The sequence below is a fragment of the Pogona vitticeps genome, chromosome 5 (assembly GCF_051106095.1).
Source record: "Pogona vitticeps strain Pit_001003342236 chromosome 5, PviZW2.1, whole genome shotgun sequence".
NCBI lineage: Eukaryota > Metazoa > Chordata > Lepidosauria > Squamata > Agamidae > Pogona > Pogona vitticeps.
The window spans coordinates 132,985,362-133,007,406 of NC_135787.1; the positions used below are offsets into that span (position 1 = coordinate 132,985,362).

General features: G+C 39.6%; 1 protein-coding gene across 2 annotated transcripts in view; it reads left to right on the forward strand.

Moving 5' to 3' along the window:
• Window positions 1–22,045, forward strand: part of TFEC (transcription factor EC) — an 80,226-nt gene that overhangs the window by 12,559 nt on the left and 45,622 nt on the right. The gene's annotated exons all lie outside the window — the stretch shown is intronic.

Genomic DNA, 22,045 nt, shown 5'->3' on the forward strand with positions numbered 1-22,045 from the left:
CTAGTGATGTTACAATGTTTAATATTTGGAAATACCTCTGATTAATTAGAATAAGAAGAAGGAGTACAGAACATCTTGTTTTTGAGATAAAATGATTAGGATTTTCTTTCCTCCTCCACCCCTTGTTCTGTACAAGTTGCAACACAGTTTTCTTCTTAATTGTTTTAATTTTGTAATCTTGAGACTCTAACTCTATTTAAAGGAAGTTCTAAATATAGAGTAATGAAATTTCATGTCCCTGAGCAATTATGGTATAGCTCAACATATTTGCTCCAAGACCAATACAATTGACCTTTGTTAATTCATGGAAGTGCAGGCTTTTGCTCATGTTGATTTAGTCATTTTAGGGCATATATTTTATCAGACATTGCTACATCCTGCCATTTTAAATCCATTTTCTTTAGATTCCAGTTAGCAGCCTAAAATGCTGTGCAATCAGTGGGTTGAAGAAATTTCTCCAACAGGAGACAGAGAAAAAGACCACTTGATAAAACAACAAGTTTATTTGCATCAGAGACATAGTCATTTCCAATATCTGATTGTATATGTTGGTGCAGAGAAAGTTACTACTGGGACACCACTGCAACTATGGGGAACTGCTTAAGAAATCTCGATCAAACTAAGAAATGCCTTTTGAAGTTAAGCTCGCCTGAGTTGTATGACTTCTTAATGGAATAGCTCACAATCTCAAGGAGGGTCCTTCTCCTCCCCTCTCTGGCTTCTTGCCACTTGACACATATCCTGAAACATCACGATGCTTGACGCAGAGTCAGAGAAAATGAACCATGATAACTCCTCAGATGAAGAACTCAGTCATAGGTAGCTTGTGGCTAGAGCAGAGGGCTAGATATTCTTACATTTTTAGGGTTATGGGTGCTTCAAGGTTTGTGTAAAGGTGTATTAGCCAACTGCTAGACCATGCATCATCCATAAGTCAGTGACATAACATGGCAAAATCCACAGTTCATGTCAGAAGAAGTTATGTTAGGTCTTTCTGCAAGGACCAGGGCTCTAGAATTTTTTCCTAGAGAATCTTCAGATACAATTGATGGGGGAGTTTCTGGAGAACTTGAAAACTCTTCATATTGGAGTTTCTTTCTTTAATGTGTCAGTGCTGGGTCACAAACACATTTCACTGCTTGTGATAGAACAGAAAATGAAATTTCCAGGTTCCTCTCTCACCCACTCCAGAGTACTATAGATCCTCACAGAAGCACATGGGGTCATTCACCCATCGTTCTCATAAACACACACAGTTTCCCCTTTGCCTTTTCTTGTGTGACAGACACTGTGAATGACCCAGCCTTCTAAATGTTTTTGTCAGGAAGCCCTTTTTATTTCCAAATCTCTCCATGCCTCATGCTTGAAAGAGGCATTGCTGTTGCTGTTTCAAAAACAAGCCTCTTGCTTCGCTCCCACTCCTAAAGATCTGAGGTCTGAGGAGGAGATAAGATCCTGAGATCTCTCTCTTAGAAAGCTAGAAAACTGTTGTTGTTCAGTAGCTGCTAAAGAACCAGTGGCGGGCTGAGGAGGAGCATGTGAGTTTGCCATGGCTGGCTCCTACCCCCTTCCATGTTGCAACAAAGCCATAGTGGGCCACATATACAGCTTAGCTGTCTTTGCTGGATGGAGATACAGAAAATTGTTGCTTGTTCTGCCTCATTTCTCCCAAGATGCATCTGAGGTCAGTAGAAGTGAAAGGACCAGAAGGAGGGTGACAGTAGTGGCTGCTGCCTTTTGTTCTTGGATTGAAAGACTATAACAAACCCCTGTAGCTCATCTGAGAGAAGAAAAGTCAGCTCAGCTTGTTATGCCAGCCAAACAGACAGCCATTATAGCTGTCTTTGTGTTTATAATTCACACCAGAAGAGGCCAGCAGCATCAGCAGGTATTCCATAACCAGCCCTGACAGAGTTACCCAACATTTTTTTGCCTTGGTTGTGGGCCAAGCCGCACTGCTGATGGCAGTACAACAAAAAAGTATGGGCAAGAACACAGGCAACAGCCAATTTTGCCACCCTCCCACACTTGCCACAGCCTGCCAGCTGAGATAACGGTCCATGTTAGGCTAATATGAAATAGTTCTAAATTTTAGTTCTATCATGTTTTGATAATATTATTGTATGTATTTTGCTGAGGTTGGTTGTTGTGTATCATTCAGTAGATTTACACCATTCAATAGTGGTTTGTGCCTGAGTGAGGGTTGAGGGAAGGTGCATCATTCCAAAATGGTGGGCAAGGTTTCCTTTGCTTGATCCTTGAGCAGCTCATGCAATCTAGATACACCTTGGGACAACCACAGTGGAGACTTGGGCTCACAATGGACTGGGCACTAACAAGAGTGCCTTATTGAAATAAGGGGCCATTGCACGAGGAGCCTCCCACTATGGTAGGCATTTAAAAAAAGCTTTCCTGTTTTAGTATCTCATGTGAGACCCACAGTTCAAATAATACCTTTCTTCCCCAAAGGGATATGTGCCAGTGGGCTTCACTCATCTGGGAGAATAGTATTTAACTCACACGCCTTAGACATCCTTGCTATGACATAACAGATTCAGCAGCTTCTTTCATTTCTATAGTGAATATTCCCCGAAACATTTTCCATCCAATTATAAACACCAACAAGGAGCCCAGTTTATCTTCATCTTTAATAACATGATAGTAACTTGATATATTCCTCCTTCCTATCTAAACCGAATTAATCAAACTTATCTTTCTCTTTGATCCCCAGAACGTGTATTTGTAATGCATTCTGCAGGGGGGAAAATGCTCAAAGGGTTAAATTAAACATGAAATAGCGTGCAAGATTTGGTGAAGCCCAAGATTCCTGTTTAAATAATTTTAAAAATTCTTGCTGCAGCATAAACTGAAGAGTTCCTGCTTTATTTAATAATGTCGATTTCATGCTAAATGATAACATTTAATTATTTTAAAGTTAATTTTTAGAATTAAAAGAAGAAACGTCTTGCCATCTATTTCAAATCAGAACAATTCCTTTATTGTGTGTCTCAATCCTCAGTGAAGTTTCCGTTTACATGAGAAAGTTATCTCTGGGCTTCAGGCTTATGTAATATGTGTAACATGATTTCCCTTGATTTCATAAATTTAAACACTGTGCTTTTAAAAAAATTCAGGCCACTCTATAGAATGTGAAGCATTCATTGACTCTGTACCAAAATATACCTTTGTATATCTAAAGCTGTGCTAAACGACCATTCTGATGGTTCATTTCTTTCCTGATGTTTCCAAATTTGGTTATAAAATAACACAATTCTGAACATACAGAATGAAATCTGTACAAATATATCTGAATCATATGTGCCTCGAAGATGTAGGAAGGTTAGGAGGTCAACAACTCTGTCCATGCCAGGCTCATAACATAAAAACAATGGGAGTATTCAGTAAAACTAAAAGGCAGTGTGTGAATGAACTTGAATGAACGTTTATTGCTGTCACAAGACATTGCTGACAGCAATAATCATGATGCTGTGTGCTTATAGCTTATAGTTTTTAAGCAAACAGCTGTTTTGGAGGGGGAAATTGCCTCTTCTCACAGCCCATAAGGACTGATAACTTGATCGTGACATCTGTTTCATGGGTACTGACATGAGATCTGGAGAAGAGTGTCTGTAAGGGTGATTTCTGCCCAGCTACTGCTTCCTTTCTGCTTGTTGGCTGAGGTTTGTAAAGAATGTGTTCCAGTCTTCAAGGCCAAGGCATTACAAAGAAAGGTGGCCTAGCAAAACCTGGTCACGCACAGCTCAGGTAACCTTTGTGGTCATGCTTTCCCATAATACCTTGGCTGAACTCAAAGGCATCATTTGTGCAACTGGCTAAGAAGTGGCTGAGCTATGCAGATGGAAAGCTGCACTAGTAAGAAAGTGACTAGTAGCTATGGCATCTGGCTGAGTCAGCAGAGAGTGGCACGGTTGGCCTTTTTGCTACTTCCAGTGGTCCATCGCCTGAGATCACAACCTGAGTTTGGCTAATGCCTAGCCTGTCTCTGTACCTCAAAATCTGCACGGATCATTTTGCCTCAGGCACATTTTATGTGGGCTAAATGCATTGTATCTGTTGGAGCTTCAGCTTTTCTGTTGTTTTTGAGGCATATTGGCTGGAAATTTTTGTGTGCTTACACAAAAGTCATAACTTGGAGAGGGAAATATTGTATTCTCAAGTTACGAATGCTGTGTAGACTTCTGTGGCCCACTGAATCACACAATAGGATTTTGGCCATTATAATCTAAACTAGTGGGTGTTATCTCACCTGTGATCATTCAACTTCCAGAAGCCCAGCCAGAAGTGCCAGTGGGCATGGATTCTGGAAACTTTAGTCCAACATAATTTGGAGGTGCAAAGGTTGGAAGGTTGCAAGCCGCTGATCTGGAAGGCCTCAACTAAAACTGTTAGGTATATTAATAAAGGATAGTAAGTCCTTCTTACATTTATATCTCATCTCCTCTCCATTCCAACCTATTGTGTCATTACTTCTTTGTGAGGTAAAGAGTGAGTCCCTGCTCTGCTCTATGGTTGCTCTGGAATCATACAAATATCCCAGGTTTCTTCTGGTTTTGCCTGTCTGGAGACATTGCACATCCCTAATGATCTAGTACTTAGGAGGCCTTGGTTTGAATTCCCACTCAGCCATGGAAACTCGTTGGGGGTGTCGAACTGGTAAAACCACTCATTAAATATCTCACTGAGCCCAAAAACTCTGTTAGGATCACCTTAAGTCGGTTCTAACTTGTAAGCACATAACAATAACAATGTACACCATACATTCAAAGCAGTTTGACAACAATTTAACTGTTCTGGTGGTATCCTGAGGTATCCAGTCATTCACAGTTTGATGAAGAACTCAGAATTCTCTGCTAGAACACTCCACTGCTTTCTCTTGAACTATAGCAGTACCTTACCAAAGCACGAATCCCAGGATCTCACAGGATGGAGTCCAGGTAATTAAAGCAGTATCAAGCTGCTGCAATGTGTAGGTAGATACTCTCTCAGTCACCAGTTGACATAGGCCCCGGTAGCCGCACTCCTCTGATTTTGATGGTAAAGACTGAGGTGTAGCAAAGGGATTAATTCCTAGTGTTGCTTTTAAAATGGCATTGAGCTTCCTTTTATGACTACAGTAGTCCATGTACAATTACCTTTTGTTTAAGCAAGGCTGAATGCTCAGCATCATTGTATGCTGAAGCTGACCTGTTATTGTTCTGAAAAGGACGGTTGACTATTCACACAAATAATGACATTATTCCAGGAGTGGTATTAAGATGTGTGTTCATTAAGTGTGTTGAAAAGACCATTGTGGTCACTGCTGGATACCTGCACAGATGTATGTAAAAGTAGGACTTCCTGTGAACCTTTAAAACATGCGTAGCAGGAGATAATTAATGATTCAATCTTTCCTGTGATTGTTGTTGCTTTTCCTAACTCAGTGTGATCCAGCATACATTTTGTCAAAAGATGGTATTTGTAAGAGAGAGCCAGGTTACTTCTGAGAGGCTTCTTGAGTCCTTAAATTAAAAAAAAAAAGGTTGGGGGGACCGAAAGAAACACCATAAAACATGTTGGTAGATTTATTAGGAAACAGACCCTTTATGATATAGATAAAGACCCCAATGCGGTACTCTGCTGTTGATCGTTAGTGGTAAGCTTACATCAGAAAAATGATCATGGTGCAACAGAGATGGAATAGAAGTGTTCCCAAGTTTTAAAAACAGTTTCATTTTGACCATGCTGGCTGAGGAAATATAAGTACCCTGCATAATGCCTCAATATTACCTTCTTAAACTTCCTCTACCCTGAAGTTATTATTTAGGTCCTTCATTTGAAAAAACTCACATATCTGAACACAGACATCTTCCCAGTGGAAGACACAAGGCTATTACCGTGTTAGTAGAAGAAATGTCCTGTTTCTACTAAGGTGCTTCTGCTTTCCTTCTCTTGTTCTCTCTTTTCATGTGGTCCTACCATCAGTTAGACTGAGGGGGCAACTAGACACTAGTGCTAATTTTGAGTGGAAATGCAGGGTATAAATATAATAAACAAATCGTCAAATAAATTATTTGGAGGGGGGTTGGATTCCAACTCCCAGAATTCTCCAGGAATTTCCCAGGAAGAGTTCTGAGACTTCCACTGACAGACTTCCACCAACAGACAACTAGCTCAGTGAGTTAGGTATCTGGCTTCTGAGTATATTCTTATACTCAGAAGTGGTTTACCATTCTGGGAGTGCCCTGGGATTGTGCACCTTGTCCAAGGCCTTGCAGGCTGGCTCTTCTGGAGAAGCACAGTGGGGAATTGAACTCCCAACCTCTGGCTCTGAAGCCAGTTGCCCAACTCACTGAGCTATCCAGCCCACTGGAAGACTTTTTCACTGCAAGTTGGTTCTGATTTGATGGCATGTCATTGACTAACGTAGAGGGGTACAGTGTCTCAGATATTAATATATTTTAAGGGTTCTGTGTATACCTTGAACAACACCAATGTTTAGAAGATGAAATGATTGAGAGTGACAGTTGGTGACATATATTCTTTCTGTGTCAACTTTGTAAGACTATACAAAAAGAAGTGCATAGGCTGGAAACTTATCTTCCAAACTTTTTACCTGATTCCCTCTTGCTCTTGATTCTAATTCTATAGCCAGAGCCTGGATCACAAACAAAGCATGCATGTAAATCATGTACCCACCTATGTTCATCAAACATATTGCTGAGTTGATAGTCCTGTCACATGCGAGCTACATATATTGTTGCTTTAATGTATTCTCTTACTACTTTGATAAAAGCCTTAAGATGTTGTGACAGGCCCTTTGATATTTTTCTCTGATGTTACTGTGTTTCTTTCTTCTCCTTCTTCTTCTTCCTCCAAAATTTCTATTTTGCATAAACATGAGTAGGCGAGGCAGTTCTAGTTAAGGGTAAAATCATCATGTTTTATCAGTAAAAAGGTAGCAGATGAGACATATATTAATCTTTCTCTCTTTTAGCTAAATCCATATGTTCATTCAATTGCATCCTTTAAGAGTTTACATTTACTGTATAGCAAATGTCATTCTACATGTAATAACAACAAAGCCTACCTGAGAACTGACAGGGCTGTCAAAATTGTTAGAGCAATTGCATAACAAGCTTAACCTGAACTTTGGAACTAATAAAATCCCAAACATCTGATTTAGTAGATGAAATATGGTGTGCAAAGATTGATGATGATGATGATCGGCCGCCGCCGATGATAATAATAATAATAATAATAATAATAATAATAATAATAATAATAATAATAATAATAATAATAATAATAATAATAATAATAATAATAATAATAATAATAATAATAATATTCTATCCAGTCAATTCTAATTTATGGTGATTCTTCCCAGGGTTTTCTAGGTATCCTCATAAGTCATTTTATCAATTTCCTCTTCTTCTGGGACCGTGCAACAAGCTTAAGGTTGCACAGGTTGGTTCTTCTCTGAGGACACACTCTGGGGGATTGGACTGCCAACTGTAGCCAAGTGCTCAACTCACTGAGTTTTCCAGACAGCTTGGAATTGGTAATTGTGTGGAATTTATTTCAAAAGCACAATTTTTAAAAGATTTAGAGAATTTGCTACAGCTTCTGGCCTTTGTAGTTCATCTCATGCTTTGTTCCTGAACATGTCTGTTTCCACATGTTGATAACCTGGGTAAAAATAAAAGGTGAGAATTCTTGACAAAAGCTCAAATTAAAAAAGACTGGTAGCTTTTTAATGCACTGGGACATTTCTTTAAAAAAAAAAAAAAAAAACCAGTAATGTGGGTTCCTACACAGCCAAACTATGCATTACAGATAACCTGTCATTAGAAGAGAAAAATTCCTTATGCACTCTAAATACCTGATGGTCACACCAGGAGCTTTCAACATCTTCCATAGTTTACATATTATCTTGCTTAGTTTTGTGCTTGGTGCCTGAGAGATCTCGTAGGCACAGGCTTCATGTGCAAGTATGATCAATTAGTCTTAAGCAGCCGCCTGAACCGTGTCTCTGAAACACAAATGGATCTCAGCTTCTAATGACAGGCTATCTGTAACATACGCTTTGGCTCTCAAAATCCTAGAAACACTTCAGATGGGCAAATGTCATAAATATCTCTAGTTTAGTTACGGTTATGCATGCTTGGAAATCAATTACATTTAAGGACACGTAACTATGTAGATATGTAAGTCAGATCTTCCTGTTCACCATGACTCAAACCAGAAGACAACCCTTTCGTTAGACAGAGTGAAGTGGCCAGCAGATTTTGGATGTCATGAAAGAAGAGAAAATTGTTAGTTAGGGTCAAGTACCTATGCTCTAATTGAAGGTTTGATCAAATGGATGTTTAGCTTGCTATTTGCCCCACTGCAGGGATGCGCTGGTTTGCTCTTTTTTCTAGTGATCACACAATATAATCACTGGAGTGAAATAAATTCTCCCCAGAGCATTCCTACTCGCACTTTTCTGTCCCTTGTCAGGGATTTCTACTTTTTTCTTATGTGTAAAATTGTTCTGGTTTGGTCTGTTTCCAGTGTGTGTGCTCGCTGGAAATAGACCAGATGTAACCCTTCCTCTTAATTTGCCAATATTGTGAAGTGCAACATGGCTTGTTGTCAAAATTCCTGTTGTCAAAATTCACATTTACTTCTCATTCATGTTTTAAGTCTTTAAAGTGATGTGGCAAATATTCACTGCCCGAATACACAATTTTTAAAAATTGCGGAAGTGATTAATTTGCCAGTACTGGGAAGTGGCTCTCATCTAAAGCCACTTCAGGATATCAACATATTGACGGCAGGCTGCCGTAGACCCAGCAGAGTTTCTTGAGGTGTTGACACTTGGATGTGAGGACCACTCCATATGGGTTATTGGACCTCTCAGTGATCCTATTTAGCCTGTTCCAATTGCCATGTGTGGGGAAGCTCTTACATCTGTACTGAATGTGTTTTAACAGAGATAGGGAACATTGCTTGTAAGGCTTTGTGACTCGTACGTCAAAATATCTTGGGTGACTTTGGTTGCTGGAGACCTTGATTTGTGTGGCTAGTCTCTCTCTCTCTCTCTCTCTCTCTCTCTCTCTGTGTGTGTGTGTGTGTGTGTGTTTAGAGTTGGTCCTGTTAGTACTGTTCACTACTGTTTCTTTTTCAAAATGGATGAAGGGTTTCTAGGAGCTATGAAAATGACAGCTAGGAATCTAGGTAGCCCAGGCCTTTCCCATTTATATTGCTCTTCTTTTTATTTAAGGTTTATTAAGGCTTTCTTCAGGCAGAAGGTGAAGTGTTTTGGTGTGAGAGTTCATCTCCATCTGTTCACTCTCTTGTCAAACACAAATGTCAAATCCATAGCACTGAAATAGCTTTTAGGGGTAAAAGAAAGGAAGAATGTCTGGAGCGATATGTGCAGTAGCTTTGGAAGTGAAAATGAAACTTCAGTAGTTAACATGAAAGTCACGCATCGGGAATTGAAAATGTAGGTTAAATTCAGCTGGCCTGGAGACCGGGGTGTTAATGTGTAACATATGAAGATCTCAGTTTCTAACACAGAACAACCAGACCCGCAAGTAACAGATCATAGTAGTGAGATTTCTTCATCTCTTGCAATGCACTGCTTTATGCCAATTTGCAAGTCTTCAAGATTATAACAGCACACCAGGTATTCTTTTATCTGTCACTTGTATCTTATTCTCCTACAAACTCTGAGGACCCCAGAATGACACAAGGGTTATCTCTTTGTCCTTGGCAAGGTTGTGCTAAGGCCTGGAAATGTGCATGGAGGGTGAGAGACTCTTCCTGGCCCACTGCAGGACACTGAGATAGACCTGAGAGCTGGTGGCTTGACCATGGCAAGTTCTGAACTTTGTATAAAAGGAAAGACTTGAACTCAGGCCTGGCTTGTCCAAGGTCTAACATTTTAACCTTTTTGCATACTGTGGTAGCCCTTTTGTCTAAACTGTCTCTCTTTGGTAAGGAGTGATATTTCACGGAGGAGTATTTGAATGGTGCTTCCTGGGTGCAGTTGAAACTGGAATGGTGCCTGCTATTATACTGTAGCACTGTACCAACTTGTTCTTCTGCAGACTTCAATTGGTTCTGGACAGCCTTGATAGTGGAACCTGATGATGATGATGATTACAAAAAACTGAACAGCATTTCTGTCAAAATATATACTGCATTTCCAGAAGTAAATATGCCCATTTTGTTTTCTTCTGAAAAAAAAAAAAGCCCAAAGTGCTGCAGCTGCAGGTAAATGATGATAGCAAATACACCAGAAATGGATTTGCTGAAGTATATGGGTAATATTCAGAGCATCTGATTTTTTTAAATGGTCACCTTAATATCCAGGAAGATAACCGGACACTGGATTTTTAGAGGAAAAATTGTGTAGCCCTTGGAAGTATACAAAGTCAGGGATGACAGTGGAATTTAGCTGTTTAGAGTCAGCTTATATAACCTTTATGTGTAGATGGTAGATGGGTGCAGAAAAAAGGAGAATGGAGAAAGAGGAAAAGATTTCATTGGGGTCAAGTGTTGAGCGGAGTTTGTAATTGCTAGCAAGTCTCTGAGGCTCCAGTACTTTGGCCATCTCATGAGAAGAGAAGACTCCCTGGAAAAGACGCTGATGTTGGGAAAGTGTGAAGGCAAGAAGAGAAAGGGAGGACAGAGAATGAGATGGTTGGACAGTGTCATCGAAGTGACCAACATGAATTTGACCCAACTCCGGGAGGTAGTGGAAGACAGGAGGGCCTGGCATGTTCTACTCCATGGGGTCACAAAGAGTCGGACACAACTAAACGACTAAACAACAACAACTCTGAGGCCTAGTGGACAAACTGTTGGACTAGGACACAAAAGACCTGGCTCCACATCCCCACCAAGCCATGGAAAGTCCACAGGGTCAGTGGCACTGATACTGCTCCACAAACATCTCACAAGCCCTCCTAGGCTCACCATAAGTTGTAAATGCCTTGACGGCACATAACAACAATTTATAACTGCTACTCTAGTGATAAAAAACAAATCATTGGTGACATAAGGAATCAATACATCAGTAAGCAGTTGATTAAATAAAAAAGAAGACAGAGCTGTTGCTGTATTTTTCTCTTTTGGGTTCCCTTCGGTTTGTAATGTGAGAAATTTCCCCCTGGAAAAGTGCTGTGTAACTTCTTTATTCAAAATTCCAGCCAGAGTTCAGGAAGTACCTCAATGCACCACTTCTCTTTTTCTTTCTCTCACTTTCTTTCTCTCGATTTACACAAACTAATTAACTATACATTATTCATTGTCAAATATTGAATACCCCGTTCCTTGCTCTCTTTGTCATTAGCAAGCTGCTTCCACTCCTGCAACAGGGGTCCAGGAGATGGTGGTGTTTTATAGGGGTGATTATTTAAATTTCTGAAATCCAATCAATGCTGGTAGGTAACTAAACTGCCAAGATAATATTTCTTCTGGCTGTCACTTAACTGGAGTGACCGAACTCCATTTATGTAATTCTTCTTCATCTCTCTCCCCACCCCACCCCTTTTTTTTTGCACAGCACAATTACCTTGTTCGGTTGCTCAGTTATTAGAGAGATTTGTGTACTTTTGATCAAAGTTATTCATCATGGCAGATAAATTCTGGTGAATGTATATTAAGTTTAGTTCAGTATCTATGCATTTTTATTTGTATTATTATAGCTGGTATTTTCTTACAACTTTTGTCCCTAATGAAGGAATAATTCTTAATAGGTAGTTTTTCGGTGTATGCACAACTAGAAATCTCTCTTTCTCACATTGCACAATTGCAGTTAACTGTTAACAGCAGATAAACTATAACATGCAGTTTCCCTTTTTTTAAAAAATTAAGTGCTGCATTATATTTTAATTCAAAACATCTTGCTAATTTTGCTAGCCTACAAAGTTTTTCTTGGGAAGGTAAATATTTGGTTTTTTTAAAAAAATAATCTAAAAATATATGTTTCATATCTTAAACTGAGGTAACAATCAACATCTTGTTCAGCTGCTTAAGCTCAGAGAACCTTTGCCAGGCCCTCTTACCTTTGGAAGCACATATACTGACTGCAACAGTGTCCAAGGGTGTTGTCTTTTGCACGGCTGTGTTTTTCCTTTGGAGTGCTCCCGTCAGGGAATTTTGTGTGGTGCTTAGATAATGTTTTTGGTGTCAGGGCAGAGTTTGGAAGAGTTTCTTTCTTGGGCTACTATTCCCAGTATCCCCCATCAAGGATGGCCACAGCTCATGCTGGCTCAGGGATTTGAAGTGCTATTGTCCCAAAAAAGCAACTTTTCTGAGTTCTGCCTGGGAGATAGAGATGTTGTTGTTATTGTTGTTGCTGTGTGAGAAACTTCTTCCTAAGCCCCTGCCTTCTCCTACAGGCAACCAGCACTAGGATTTTCTAAGGCTGCTGTGTGTGCCATGTTTGGTTGCTGAGATGGTGGGGAGATAGAAACAGCCATGACAAGCAAATTTGTTACCTAGGGCAAGCAGCAGACAATGACACACACCTTGCTTCCAGCCCCTGCAGTGTCTGCTTGTCTTCAACAAGTACAGTGGGGGCTTGACTTGAGAACTTAATCCATATTGGAAGGCGGTTCTCAAGTCAAAAAGTTCTCAGGTCAAATCTGCATTTCCCATAGGATTGCATTGAAAACCATTTGATCCGTATCTGCTCTTTTCCGTCCATAGAAACTAATGGGAAGCTTCTATTCCGCCTTCGACCACTAGAGGGGGATATTGTGTTTCTTTTTTTCTTAGGTCAAGAAAGGTTCAGGGAAGGCAGGGAAAATACAGTCCAGGCAGTACAGTACCAGGCAGTCCGAAGACTATCTCCCAATCCACTCTCTAAACGCTGGGAGGAGTGAGGAAGCAGAAAGGGACCCTTTTCACTGGCCAACAGTTAACAGAAAGTTCAAATTTTGCACTTTCCCTGCCTCCCACGTGGTTTTTTTCAGTTCTTAACTCAAATCTAAGTATGTAAGTCAAGTCAATATTTTCCTATGAGAGTGGTTCTTAAGTCAAAATGTTCTTAACTCGGGCTGTTCTTAAGTCAAGACCCCACTGTAACCGCTCTGCTCAGCTCAAGGTCCAAATGGAAAGGATGTACAGCAGGTGGACCAGTAGGGTCTTTGTCTTCCTGGGCTCACAACCTTCCCCACCAAAGCCTGCCACCTCTCACTGCTGCCATGTCATAGAAATGCCCATAGCATAACCTGAGCCAGGCAATACAGGACAGGGCAGAGAAGGAAGAAATGTGCCCCCCCCCCAAGGCACAACCTTGAGGTTAAGGGAGGCTGAGATATAGACTGAGGATATGCAGCTATGTGGTGTCCTCCCTCGAAGAGATTTTTAGCATTGTCACTAGACAGTAGTTCCAGGAGGGTTTTTTTAAATTTTGAAAATGATTATATTAAATCAAAGCTTTTTTAATAATCAGTATTTAAAATGGTTATTAAAACATTTAGAGTGAGGGCTCTGTTGTTTGTGTATTCCTGACTATATGGTTGCAGTCACTCTACAACTTTTCTATTTCAAAACAGTCACAATGGCTTTAGAAACTGTGATGTTAGTACTGTACCTGGGGTTTAGAACCTGTATTTTAATGCTACATTTAATTGCTGGTCCTAACTAAAGTAGACCTTTAGAATCAGTGCAATTTATCATAGTCTTACGTTTTAAAGTCACACTGATTTAATGGAACTACTCTAGCTGAGTTGGATGTAGCCCATAGTTTTCAGTTTTAAAAGTACTGTATAGCAATGTTTTGTCCCAGTGCCCTCCTGGCAGACAGAAGGGCCCATGGTTTTCTACAGAGGTCATCCATCTAGGAGATGTGCTTGAAGGAAAAGGGAAGCAGTATCACCAAGGTAATGCTGCCCAGGTCCTTGCTCAGAGACTGAAGCACATTAGGGGGCCTGGTTGTAAAGTCAGAGGCCAAAGATGTGAAGAAGGGTCAGCTGAGATCACCCTGAGTATCTGTGGCTGGTGGGATTACATTCCCTACCCTGCCGTCTGTGTGACTGTGGAGCAAGCGACACCATCTCTAAGCATGGTCAGAAGGGATGGGAGGGTGCTTAATTTAATTTAATTGTTTTTTTTAAATGTCGCTTTGTTTCATTTCTAACGGTTTTGCTTTCCAACAGTTGACTTTTGCAAACTGTTTGCAGAATAAAGATATTTGGAGCAGAAATGAAACTTCAAGTTCTGTTTGTTTGTTTTTTAAACTCCCTGAAAATAAACTGACTGTTCTTTACCTTTTCCAGTTAGCTGACTTTGGGAGAAGCCATGGAAACTACACGTCTGAATTTGTGGTTGTTGTTTTTTTCTAAATACTGAGACGCCTTTCCCAGTATTTCACTATGTGCCAATTTCCATGGCTTTTCCAGCTACATGGAACTACAGTGAGACAGCCATTTACTAGAAATTGGCATGGACAACTGCAACCTTTTTGATGGAATTGTTGTGTGCCTCTGAGTCATGATAGTCCCGTGATAACTCAAGTGTCTGGCTACAGACATAGAGATCAGGAGTTCCCCACTGTGCTTCTCAAGAGCCAGCCTGAGTAACCGTAAGTAAACTGCACATTCCCAAGAAGCCCTCCAGAAGGAGGACATGGTAACTACTTCAAGTACTCTCGTATATCTAGAAAAACCTGGAAAGAGTCACCATAATTCAGAACTGATGTGATGATTTGTGTGACCTCCAGAATGTCCCATTGTTAACTACCCTACTCAGCTCTTGCAAGCTCAAGACCATGGCTTCCTTTATTGAGTCAAACCATCTCATATTCCTTTTCTTCTTTTCCTATTGCCTTCAGAATTTCCCAGCATTATGGTCCAGATGCTGCTGGCCTGCATTTTCCTGCGGTCCTGCACTTTTGGCTACAGTGCCTGAGCTTCATGGGCACTGGCGTTCAATCACATCTAGAGATCTGTGGTTGCTCACCCCTACTATTTCCTTTTTGCTTCATTACAACATTTTATCCATTTCTTCATTTCATCTCATGTCTCCTTTCTCCCATTATAGGGACATAAGTTGGCTCACAAGTTATTTAAAAACAAAAACTTTAAATGTAGAACTTAAAACATAACGGTTGAAATCCTGTTGCTTTGTGCAGTTAGTCATGTTTAGACTAGGCCCAGGAAGCAGTCAACTCCTCCATACGTTCCATTGATTCAAATAGGTCTACTCTAGTTTATTTATTTTATTCATTTAATATATTTTTATCCTCTCTATCTCTTTAAAAAGAACCCAAGGGGACTTATGTAATTAAAAAGACAATATTTAAAAGCTAAAAACACTAAGTATACAAATATTAAAAAATAATTAAATGAGTATTAAATAAAATCAATGCTAAAGCATATTCAAAACAACAGGGCACAACAATCCATTTGAAAATCATTCTCAAACCACTAAAGAAAGGCCTTTGCTTGCTTGCAGAAGGGCAACAAAGATAAGGCCAGCCTAGCTTCCCACGGGAGGAAGCTCCAGAGTCAGCAACAGAGAAGGCCCTCTCCCTTGTCCCAGTGGATCTGTGATGTTGGCTATGAAGAAGTACTGCTTTTTTCTTTCTGTACATTGGGATTTTGAACACATTCTTGTCTTTCTAGTGCCAGATAAAGATGTTCTTTTAGATACATTATTAATAGTGTCGTTGTTATTGGGACGTGGTGGCGCTGCGGGACGTGGTGGTGCTGTGGGCTAAACCGCAGAAGCCTGTGCTGCAGGGTCAGAAGACCAAGCAATCGTAAGATCGAATCCACGCGATGGAGTGAGCTCCCGTCGCTTGTCCCAGCTCCCGCCAACCTAGCGGTTCGAAAGTATGCAAATGCGAGTAGATAAATAGGGACCACTTCGGTGGGAAGGTAACAGCGTTCCGTGTCTAAGTCGCACTGGCCATGTGATCACGGAAGATTGTCTTCGGACAAAAACACTGGCTCTATGGCTTGGAAACGGGGATGAGCACCGCCCCCTAGAGTCGAACACGACTGGACAAAAATTGTCAAGGGGAACCTTTACCTTTACCTGTTATTGGTGGTCAAGTCGCTTCTGACTCTTGGCAACTCTTATGATTGAAAGGTCCTGCCATTAACAGACCTACTCAGTTCTTGCAAACTTGAGTTTCTTGTTTCCTTTATGGAATCAGTACATCTCATATTTGGTCATCCCCCTTTCTTGCTGCAATTTATTTCTTGCATTATTGTTTTTTTTTTCATCAAATCTTGTCTTATAATATGCTGTAAGTACAACAGCATTAATTCTGTCATTTGTGTCTCTAGTGCATCTTACTGAGTTCATATTAAAATAAATAATCATGTACTGTCAAGTCGATTCTGACTTATGGCAACCCTTTTCAGGATTTTCTAGGTAGAGAGTACTCAGAAGTGGTTTACCATTACCTTCTTCTGAGGGTGCCCTTGGACTGCAAAGCTTGCCCAAGGAAACACTGGCTGACTCTACTTGGAGTTAATATTACTGACGTTGTATGCTGTTTTTCTGCCATCTAAATTTACCCAGTTAGTTACTCAGTATGATGGAGTGGACAGAATGGTGAACTAAAAGTCCAGATACCTGGGTTTGAGTCCCTACTCTGCCATGAAAATTCTCTAAAAGGGCAGGATAGAAATCTAATAAATAAATAAATAAATAAATAAATAAATAAATAAATAAATAAATAAATAAATAAATAAATAAATAAATAAATAGAGCACATTGCAATAGTCAAAATGTGATGCAATTAGGTTATGGATGGCTGTTGCTGAGTCAGATTGACTTGGGGCAGGTAGTAGCTGATGGACTAACTGGAGTTACGAAGAGGCACTCATCATTCCTTGCTACCTGGAAGTCCAACATCAGTGCAGAGACACGGAGCACTCACAAACTACAAATTTGACTTATTGGAGGAGACCAACCTCTTCTAGTACAGACTGAATCTTAATTCTCAAATCTGACTTTCTGATGACTAGCAGCACCTCTGTCTTGCTGGGTTTAGTTTCAGTTTGTTTACCTCCATCCAGTCCATTATGGAGCTCAGGCAACTTTCAAGAGTCTTTACTGGTTCATTTGTGTTGTGGGACAAGGAGCAATAGATCTTCATGGCACCTCACTCCAAAGCTCCCAATGAACTGCTGTCCCAACACTTTCATATAGATGTTGAATAATATTGGTCTTAAAGTGAAGGCCTGAGGAAGGCCACAGGGCACAGGCCACAGGCCACAGGCCACAGGGCTTGGTGTTTGTTTTATTTATTTAATTTATATGCCGCCCACACTACCCAAAGGTCTCTGTTGAAGAGTGCTCTCCTGATACTTCTTTCTGTGTAAACCCTGGCAAGGAAATCAGACCTAATGTAATACAGTGCCTCCAGTATCTAATATATTCAGGTGATCCAACAGGTCAATGGTATCAAGGATTGCTGGGAGGTCTTGGGGACCTAATAAGATTGCACTTCCCCAGAAGTCCTTGGTGTAACAGGTCATCTACCAGGATGACCAAATCAGTCTCAGTCCCACGTCCTGACAGAAAGCCTGGCTGGAGTGGGTTCAAGTAATCAGTATCATCTAGAAGTGATCAATTGATTGACTGATTGATTGATTCACTTGCAAACCACCATGGGAATATGATTGAAAGGTGGCTTTTAAAATAGGTTAAGCTTAAAAATAATGACTGTGGTCATCCTGGGAGCTACATAAAGAAAGATAGGAACTTAATATATGATCGATGTTATATGAACAAATATATGAACTCAGCAAATAAGGTTCAACATTTTTAACTGCTTCACTACCTTGGCTTTTGTATTGATTTAATGGCTTTTAGGGTTGGTACCACAGCGCTGTAAAGATTTCAGTGTCTAAAGATAGCTCCTGTTCAGCTACAATACAAAAAGATTTAATAATGCCTGACAGCTATGAGAGAGAAAGAATTTCACATATACACATACCGAGAAAGACGGGGAAATGCAGGAATTATTTTTAGAATATTGACACTAAAATAGACCCTTCATTAAGTTGAGTAGCCTGTGCATTGAAAACAGGAGGGCATGAAAATAGTTGTTTCTTGAGTCTGCTTCCCTTTGTTCAAAATTTGTCGATTGGTGTGATGTCAAAAGGTTAATGCAAAAGACTGTATTTGATGTCACATGAGTGTTTTGTTTTAACTTCAAAGTGTCATTGAGACACAGGAACATTTCTTCTGGACCAGACATATCCATCTGCCATTGCTCATCGTGCAGATAACTATAATGGGCAGCTTCTCTTCAGAGTCAAGAGATTGAAGAAGAAACCTTATCAACTTGATAAAGATCAGTTATAATGCTTACAATACAGTCATGTGAGTTTTTATGGTGATAGCAGTTAGTATACGTGTCCCTCAAGGGGTGATCCCTTCCCTTGAGAAACACATGCAACATTGTCCCTCTCCATGTTGCCTTCTTCAGGATCTAGATGAATCATCATAGTATTCCTACCCTACTAACCGTAATGTAGGAGAGAGAATTGTAAAAGAGCCATGTGAAAGGTCCTTACAGATGTCCACATTCCATGTGAATGAATAAATGAATCACTTGTTTACTAATTTTTTTGGGGGGGGGGCTTGTTATCTGTTAAATATCATGAGTAAAATATAGTTTTACCATGTTTCCCCTCTTTTTGCTTCTTCGGCCCCCACCACTTGGAAAAACATCTGCTCTGGCACTCAGAAAAAGTTAAGACTGCCATCTGCAGGTGTTTCATTTAATATTTTGGGCTGGATTATGGCCCATATACCTGTGACTACAATGTAGTCACAGCTATCTTGGAAGCAACAATATCAACATTTCCATTTCTAAAGAATTTTAACCACACATCAATTTCTTATCTTCATTAAAACCAAATGACATCAGGATTGGAATCACAATGAGGGAAGTGTGTGTGTGTTTAGCCATATCTCTCAACACCATGATCCTGATTTTAAAAACCACTCCAGTGTTTTGGACTTCTTGGTGGTGGATCTAACAAGCTGGAACTTCCTGGTAACATATTCCTAGCCCCTTCTGTGCAAGCATTTAAGTCAAGCTATAGACATCTTTCTGTTAAAACTCCTTTCATTTCAATTTGTAATTGGCTTGTGTGGTTGAAACAGTTTTGCAGAATTTTCTGTTTGTGTGTTGTGGTGGCTGTTCTGTCTCATAGCAGTCCGTAGTCTTGTGCCTACTGGAGCTGGGAAATAACATTGAAATGACTAAAATAATTTCAATAAATAAGTACCCTCAGAAAACTAAAAACTGATTTTGAAACGAAGTTGCTATTCCACTGGCAGACTGAAAGGGAGAAAAGTCAAAGAGTACTGCTAAATTTCTCTTTGAAAATAAATGAAGAGTGAAACCTATTGCCATGTTTCTGAGCTTTATATAGCAGGGTCCTATTTTCTTATCCATTTTCTGGCCTGTTTCAAAATTCACTTGCTTTTCTGTTTACAAAATTAATGAGAAGGAAGATAGATCAACACAGTTATCTATGCTGCCCACAAATATCAAAGCCTGCACAGGTACCATGTCATAATTCCTTGAGCTCCTGCTTTAAATGATGAACGTTGCACTGAGGTATGCTGCTGATATACTTTAACCTTGCTACTACTAGAAGGGCAAATCACATTAAAAACTTGTGTTTTACATATTTTTTGCTATGAATTCAAAGTTGTGTATTACAAACAGAAACACAAATGTTTCTGAATACTTTGGATGTTTTGGACTCGTTCTGAGACATGTCCTTTATCTCTCCCTTTTTCTCACCTTGAAGTAGGATTCTTCATTCTTGATCATACTCATTGTCAGTTAACAAAGGGTTAAAGTATAAATAAATATAATGACATATTTGCAGTTCTTTTCTCTTTTTTTGCTTATATATGCAAAGGAGAGAAGTCCTAAAAATGGTTTTGCCTAAGGTACTATCTTGTTTCCCTGAAAATAAGCCCTAGTATGATTTTTTCAGGACACTCCTAATATAAGCCCTACCCCCAAAATAAGCCCAAGTTAAGTGAAACCTCATCCCCCACCATTGTGCAGCAACCAGAAGAAAATAACATGCCTGTATTTGAATAAATGTAGATTATTGTACATGAAAAAAAAATCCACTGAAAATAAGCCCTAATGCATTTTTGGAGCAAAAATTAATATAAGACCCTGTCTTATTTTCAGGGAAACACAGTATGAGTAAATGTGAAAATGAAAACAAGCAGGCTAGAAGTATTGCAAAAGTTTCCCAGTAATTTTGCAATTTAGTTGTGATATATATTCAATATATTAAATTTCAAGCTGCACATATAATAAAAAGGCAAGCAGCCTTTTAAGACAGTGCTACTTCTTCTAGGTAAATGTGTGTAGGATTGCCTGGAATTTTCCTTACATCTGGAGATGATTCCTGTAGAAACTTTGTTAGAAACTACATGTTAGTGTAGTTATTGATTTTAAAAATAAAGAGCATAGGGTAAGGTCTTCTGTCTACAAATGGAATAACATCCATAAGGGTTGTTGGCTGACTTGCTGGGGGTGGAGATGCCCAGGGGTTGGGAAAGATCTGCTGTGCAGATGGAAGACCCACTGGCACAATACTGGATGTAACCCTTAAAATGAGAATCTAATTATGAATTCCCATACAGAATATTACTTTCCCCTGGTTCATCTGTCAGTATTTTTCCGGTTCTAACAAATGCATTAAATTCTGATTTAGTAATCTGTATAATTAGTGAGTCGAGCTTGTACTGTGCTTCATTTTGCACCTAATTGTGATGCAGCAATTAAGCCTTGATAAGTACACAATCCACTGAGCTGCATTATGTGTAACAGAAAGAGAAGCCAAACATGAACTGAACACAGGATGTAACATTGTGATGGGTATCTAAAGGGTTGGACATAAAAGTGCAATCCTCTAAATCAAACTTACTTGAGCATTAATTTGGTTAAAATAATTTAGACTAAACTTTGAATAGGAGTAGAGGTGTATACCACAATCTGTACTAAAATCTTGTCTGTATGAAAACATGGTTATTGTATGTTTTTATCTAAGACATAGTAGATTTTTTTTAAAAAAAGGGAAGGGAGAGCTTTACAAAAGCTTCACTATTGAATAAATCTTAAAGACCATTAAGAGAAAACCTATTAGAAGAAATTAGTCATTAGTCATAGTATAATATTTCAAGAAAGCCAGAGGGTGAATGTGACAGTACACGTTTGTGTACTCAGTATCCCTATAGTGGGTAAATTGTAGGAATGTGGCAAAGATCAGAGATGAGATTTGTTTGAAATAGTGCCTGTTAGCATGCAAAATCAAAGGAAGGCCTGGTCATAGACAATTAGCTGTTTTGGGCATGACCACTGAATTTATAAGGTCTCCCGGGCTGCACAAAAATGTTATCAGTGCATAAGAGGGCGCTCAGCCGACCGCATGGCTTGCTGATAACCTGGCACAGTTTCCTTGGATTGTTTGATTCTGCTGATGCTAATAATGCCTCATTTAACTGATTGCTCTTACTATCAGGTGAGCTAAGAAGAGTAGGGTGCATTTTCCATTGAAAAAGTCAGTCATACTGTTATTCTGCAGTGGACGTTTTTGTGCTATAATGCTTATTGTCAGTGTGTGTACATATATGCTTGTGGGATAAGAGATAGGTTTCATCTCAAGCAGGGTTTTAAAATAGTCCTCAGAGATGTATGGATATTCCTATAGATTCTGGATGTATATGAATTGAATTCCTCCCCAAAATATTTATTTCTCTGGGTGGAAAATTAACTGCTTAAGACAAATCCTTAAGGCAGAAATCAGAAAAGAGCGAATCGTTTTAAGATTCTAGATCACTACGTCTGCTGGTGAACATAGCACTATTAATTTAGATGGGGAACAGTGGTGGTGTTTATGGTTCAGTTGAATTAATGTACAGTAATTGATTGTAGAAATCAGTGAACATAAGTTTTAAGTGGCTGCATGGGTTGTGCATCATTTTTTCACCCAGTTTGTATGAGTGGGTGGTAGGTGCACATATTGAAAGCTGTCTC